Genomic DNA, 6,541 nt, shown 5'->3' on the forward strand with positions numbered 1-6,541 from the left:
CCGGTACGCTGGTCACCTGATGTGAAGAGCCAACTCATTGGAAAAGACCCTGATGCTGGGAAAGATTGAAAGCAAAAGAAAAGGGCAGCAGAGGATAAGATGGTTAGATAGCATCGCAGACTCAGTGGACATGAATTTGAGCAAACTCTGAGACATAGTGAAGGACAGGGAAGCCTGATATGCTGTAGTCCATGGGATTACAAAGAGTTGGACATGAATTGGCAACTGAACAATAACAACACTCATTATTGTGATCGTATAATTACAAACCTATCTGTACTGAAATATAAACAACTTGCAAAGTGAACATCAATGTAAAAGATCAAAAAACATGCTTCATGGACTTCCCTTGCGGTCCAGTGGCTAAGACTCAGTGGTCTCAATGCAGGGGACCTGGGTTTGATCCCTGGTCAGGAAACTAGATCCCACATACTGCAGTTCAGGGTTTGCATGCTGCAACTAAGATCCAGCACAGCTAAATAAATAAATAAGAAAGAAAATAAACCCATGCTCCATATTCTCCAGCCTTGCTGAAGGTAAGGCCCATGAACCAGCTGCATAGATACCACCTGGGAGCTTGTGAAATCTGTAGACTCTCAGACCTGCAGCACTGGCCTCTGCATTTCACCAAGTTCCCCATAAGAAAACTGTCCTTTGGTCCTGTAATTCTATAGGGAAAGAATTTTCGTGCAAATACCTGGTTGATCGAATTCAGCTTTAAAAATAAGCCAGCCTCTGGAGCAATTCTGAATGCAGAAAACAACTACATTTTTCATTTTTTTTTCCCCACTGCTGCCAACAAATATTTTGACTCCAATTTTCACCTTTCAGCTCATTATTTTCGTCTCATATAAACATGGCTAGTGGGGTTGCCCCAGTGACTCAGTGGTAAAGAATCCGCCTGCAATGAAGGAAACACAGGGGACTTGGATTTGATCTCTGGGTTGGGAAGATCCACTGGAGGAGAGGATGGCAGCCCATTCCAGTATTCTTGCCTGGAGAATCCCCAAGAGGAACCTGGTGGGCTATAGTCCACAGGGTCGCAAAGAGTTGGGCACGACTGAAGCCACTTAGCATGCATGCAAATGTGGCTAGTACATAGCAAGGCATTAATATTTTTGCAAGTGAAGTGTCATGTTATTCAAAGGTTTTTTTTTTCACCCTGTCCAGATACTTTAGGACATGATCTTTCATAAGGCATGGGTGTGTGTATATGTCTGGGTGTGTGGTGTGAGTGTGTGGGTGAGCGTGCACTGGTTTAAGAGAGAAAGCGCTGTCTCCTGGTAAAGCAACAAAAACAAATAGGATTAGATACACATCTGATCCTAAAATGACACATTACCTTCCGTGGGGCCCAGACATTTTCAAAAGTTGACTCTGTTTTCAAAGCTCCTCAGGCTTGTTTGCATGTGCAAGAAAGTTGGACAAACCTTAACAAGGCATGAGTTCAAAGATTTCCAAGACCGCTCACCTCCAAAATATTGTGCTAGCATTTAGTATCAGTGTGAGTTGAAGAAATGAAACTTCAATATAAAGCCATATTTTTACTCAAGCAAAAATAGTATCAAATCCACTAGCTTCTGGTCTATTCGTATCATGATTTAATTGTTTCCCACTGACAATTCTTCACATATCATGTGCTTTTCCTCATACTTCGAAGTTCAATTGTAGTCTTACCTCTGTTAAAAAATTATTTCACTTTACAATCTCATACCAATATCTTGCTTCTCTAAGCCCTTTTGCGCCTGGGACATGAATGACATTAACATTTTACTGTACACTGTTGCTCATTAATTGTTTCATGAGCAACCTTCTTCTCCAAAGTAACTGTAAAAGTCATTTAGGGTAGATGGGAGGTCTTAACAGCATTGTATTCCTGTTGTTTCCTATGGGCTCAGAACATAAGTGCTTAGAAACAGGTTGCTGATTAAACCAATGTACTCCATTGCTTACTGATTGAAACCAGGGACAATTAGCATTTTCTTGGGTACATGGAAAGGGAAAGAGAAGGCTCATAAAAGCTCGGCAGGGGGGTATGGAATATAGAAGTAAAAGATAATGATGGAAAGACAGTTGAGCATATTTGCAGTCAAATTTCACATGCTTTACAGATTATCCTACAGCTAATTCTTGATGCCAACTCTGGTTAACCCAAATTTGCCAAGGTGAAGTCTTGTGAAGGTTGGTAAATGAGGCGATTGTAAGCTCTGGCAACATTATCTTGGCAGATGTTTCTGGCAATAGCATACTCTCTGCTGTGAGGTCATCACAACCCACTTATGAGAGGCCAGTGCAGGTTTTTTAGTTTTTAAACTAAGGGCTTAATTGATCTTCCTTTGGCCTATGTATCCTCAAAGGTGCCCCCCCTTAGTTCACTTTGTCTGCCCTTGGATTACGAGGGAGAAAGATATCAGCAACCGGAAACATCAGCATCTTCTAGAATGTGGTTCTGACTCCTGAAACCCAGCTGTGAGGATCTAGCACATCCAGATGTGGTGTGGAATTTCACGAAGTCATTTTCCCTGTAGGTGCGTACTGGTGTGACCTAGAACGTTATGAGAAGCCTGCTAAATTGTCCTGTGAGCTTGAGTACTGAGCCCAAGAGTTCTGCTTTTCCTTGTCTTTTCTCATGTACTTGAATGCTTTTGTTAGGTCCTGGCCCGTTAAAGTAAAGTAAAGTCGCTCAGTTGTGTTCGACTCTTTGTGACCCCGGGGACTGTAGTCTACCAGGCTCTTCTCATGGGATTTTCCAGGCAAGAGTACTGGAGTGGGTTGCCATTTCCTCCTCCAGGGGATCTTCCCCACCCAGGGATCGAACCTGGGTCTCCTGCATTGTAGGCAGACGTTTTACCATCTGAGCCACCAGGGAAGTCTAATTAGCCCATTAGCCTCCATTAACATTAGGAAGGGTTGTTTGCTAGTTATCATGCAGAGGGATAATTTTTTTCCACTTCCCTAATGTATGAAACTCACTCAGAAAAAAAGAGTTTTTTTTTTTTTTTTTGATAACTCCAATTTTTATAATTATTTCTGTCAATTTATTTTCTTGCTGTTGTTGTTTAGTTGCTAAGTCATATCCAACTCTTTTGTGACCCCACGGACTGCGGCCCCCCAGGCTCCTTTGCCCATGGAATTTTGCAGGCAAGGGTACTGGAGTGGGTTACCATTTCCTTCTCTAGAGGATTTTCCCAACTCAGGGATCAAATCCACACCTCCTGCATTGGCAGGAGGATTCTTTACCAGGGAATCCTCTTCTTTTCTTGTTACTACTGTTTTTTTTTTTTTTTTTTAATTGATTTATTTGGCTGTGTTGGATCTCACTTGTGGCACGTGGGACATTTGCTGCATCGTGTGAGATCTTTTGCTGCGGTGCGTGAGCATAGACTCTCCAGTTGTGATGCTTGGGTTAAGTAGTTGCAGCCCATGGGCTTCATTGCTCCACGGCATGTGGGATCTCAGTTCCCTAACCAGGGATGGAACTCATGTCCCCTGAATTTGCAAGGCTGATTGGTAACCACTGGGCTAAAAAGGAAGTCCCTTACTCAGAAAAACTTAAAGGCTTTGATTGGTTATTCTCTTTATTAGAGATCAGAAAAATGGCAAATGAATGTCCTGAGAGGTATATTTGCAGTTCATCTCCTATGATACCTCATTGGCTCTTTCCACATTGATGGGCAATTGCATTCATCTCACATGGTAGCAAAATAATACTCAAAATTCTCCAAGCCAGGCTTCAATAATACATGAACCGTGAACTTGCAGATATTCAAACTGGATTTAGAAAAGGCAGAGAAACCAGAGATCAAATTGCCAACATCCACTGGATCATTGAAAAAGCAAAAGAGTTCCAGAAAAACATCTACTGCTGCTTTATTGGCTATACCAAGGCCTTTGATTATGTGGATCACAACAAACTGTGGAAAATTCTGAAAGAGAGGGGAATACCAGACCACCTGACCTGCCTCCTGAGAAATCTGTATGCAGGTCAAGAAGCAACTGGACATGGAACAACAGACTGGTTCCAAATCAGGAAAGGATGTATATTGTCACCCTGCTTATTTAACTAATACGCGGAGTACATCATGTGAAATGCTGGGCTGAAGGAGGCACAAGCTGGAATCAAGATTGCTGGGAGAAATATCAATAACTTCAGATATGCAGATGACACCACCTTTATGGCAAAAAGTGAAGAGGAACTAAAGAGTCTCTTGATAAAAGTGAAAGAAGAGAGTGAAAAAGTTGGCTTAAAACTCAACATTCAGAAAACTAAGATCATGGCATCCAGTCCCATCACTTCATGGCAAATAGCTGGGGAAACAATGGAAACAATGAGAGATTTCTGGGCACCAAAACCACTGCAGATGGTGCCTATAGCCATGAAATTAAGACACTTGCTCTTTGGAAGAAAAGCTATGACCAACCTGGACAGCATATTAAAAAGCAAAGACATTACTTTGCTGTCAAAGGTCCATCTAGTCAAAGCTATGGTTTTTCCAGTAGTCATGTATGGATGTGAGAGTTGGACCATAAAGAAAGCTGAGCACCGAAGAACTGATGCTTTTGAACTGTGGTGTTGGAGAAGACTCTTGAGAGTCCCTTGGATTGCAAGCAGATCAAACCAGTCCATCCTAAAGGAAATTAGTCCTGAATATTCGTTGGAAGGATTGATGCTGAAGCTGAAACTCCAGTACTTTGGCCACCTGATGTTGAAGAACTGACTCCTTGGAAAAGCCCCTGATTCTGGGAAAGATTGAAGGCGGGAGAAGGTGACGACAGAGAATGAGATGGTTGGATGGCATCACCGACTCAATAGACATGAGTTTGAGTAAACTCTGGAAGTTGATGATGAACAGGGAAGCCTGGTGTGCTGCCGTCCATGGGGTCACAAAGAGTCAGATGTGACTGAGCGACTGATAATCAAACACGAATTTTCCATTATAGTTCATATGTAAAATCTCACACTAAAATAATAGCAGTTGAACAATTATTCTGTTTTTAAGGTCTTCAGGTTTGAAACCAGTGATGGCTTAAATATGATCTGCAAATATACAAGCAGTTTTCAGTTAGAGGATATTTGCTTAGATAGGAGGATGTTCCTTCATTGATTCTGTAACTGCCAAAATCATTTTGATTGCCAATACTATTAATCCCTCTTCACAGTCCTACATTTTCTTCTCTCCCAGACCTCTTTCTTTTTACTTTCCACTTCTGCATCCGAAGTTAAATTATCACGGTGAGTTGAAAAAAAAAAATTAGTACTCATTCCTAAAGCTAAACTAATCATTTAAAATGAATGCCCTCCACAAAGCTTAAGGCTTACATATTTAAGTTGTTCTATTATTTTCTGTGAAGATAATGCAGCAGTTTCTGGGGTTTATTTATTTGTTTGTTTGTAATGAGGAGATTGGTATCATTTTGTCAACACATAGTTAAGCACAATTTTGGAATCTCCTCAAGGGAAAAAAAATCTTTGAATAACTAGAGGGTAGATGAAAACATTCCTGGATGGCAGAATTTTCATATAACTAAGGAAATAAATAACCCGGACAGAGGAAATACAGATACTCAGATCCCAAAGTCCAAATTCTAAAAAATTTTAAAAAGACAAGATCCCTAGGAGAAGGAAATGGCAACCAACTCGAGTATTCTTACCTGGGAAATCTCATGGACAGAGGAGTGGAGGGCTACAGTCCATGGGGGTCACAGAGTCAGACATGGCTAAGTGACTAAACAACAATAACTGACTCACTTTGTGGTACACCCAAAAGTAACACAACATTGTCAGTCAACTATTCTCCAGTCCAAGTTGAAAAAAGAAAAACGGAAAAGGCTACTCTGCCTCCTGACATCTGAGTCTTTACAGGCAGCTCTACATTGACTGAATTAGAACTAGACTCCTAGAACCAAGCTTTTGACTGTGTATTCTTTGGAAAGTCAGCTCAAGTGTTACTGCTTCTTCCCCTGGAAGAATTCTTTTTGGAGCAGAATAATATAAGAGTTCTAGAATCAGAGTTCTTAGGTTTGAATCCCAGATACTTACAGTTAACACATGCAAGGCAGAATTATAAACTATATATTATATATATACATATATATATATATAATTGTTTTTGATCCTCATAACAACCCTATCAAGTTGATATTTATATTCTCATTTTCCAGGTGAGGAAGCTGGAACATAGAAAGGTTAAGCAACTTGCTCAGGAGTTAAGCAACTCACACAGAGTGTTGGAGCTAGAATCCTACTCAGTCAACCTGGCTCCATTCTGCTCTTTTCCCCTTCAATGTCAGCCACTTAGCAGCTGTGCAGCTTTGGGCAAGGTCCTCACCCTCTCTGTGCCTCACTTGCTAAATGAAGATAATAATCATAGATCACTAAACTATAACAAACTTGTAGGGCTGTTAAACGAATGTACAAAATTACTCCTGTAGTTTTCTTGGCATAGCACTTGGCACATAGCAAATGCTCAACAAAGACTTGTCTTCTTCATGAGATCAGTGACCACATTTTATTCAATTATCTGTATATACTGATAAGCAA

General features: G+C 40.8%; 1 non-coding gene across 1 annotated transcript; it reads right to left on the reverse strand.

Moving 5' to 3' along the window:
* Positions 1 to 2,797: 2,797 nt before the first annotated feature.
* TRNAC-ACA lies at positions 2,798 to 2,869 on the reverse strand. The gene has a single exon. It is a non-coding gene; the product is annotated as a tRNA-Cys (tRNA).
* Positions 2,870 to 6,541: the final 3,672 nt, after the last annotated feature.

Source organism: Oryx dammah, unplaced genomic scaffold, assembly GCF_014754425.2.
Source record: "Oryx dammah isolate SB20612 unplaced genomic scaffold, SCBI_Odam_1.1 HiC_scaffold_4, whole genome shotgun sequence".
NCBI lineage: Eukaryota > Metazoa > Chordata > Mammalia > Artiodactyla > Bovidae > Oryx > Oryx dammah.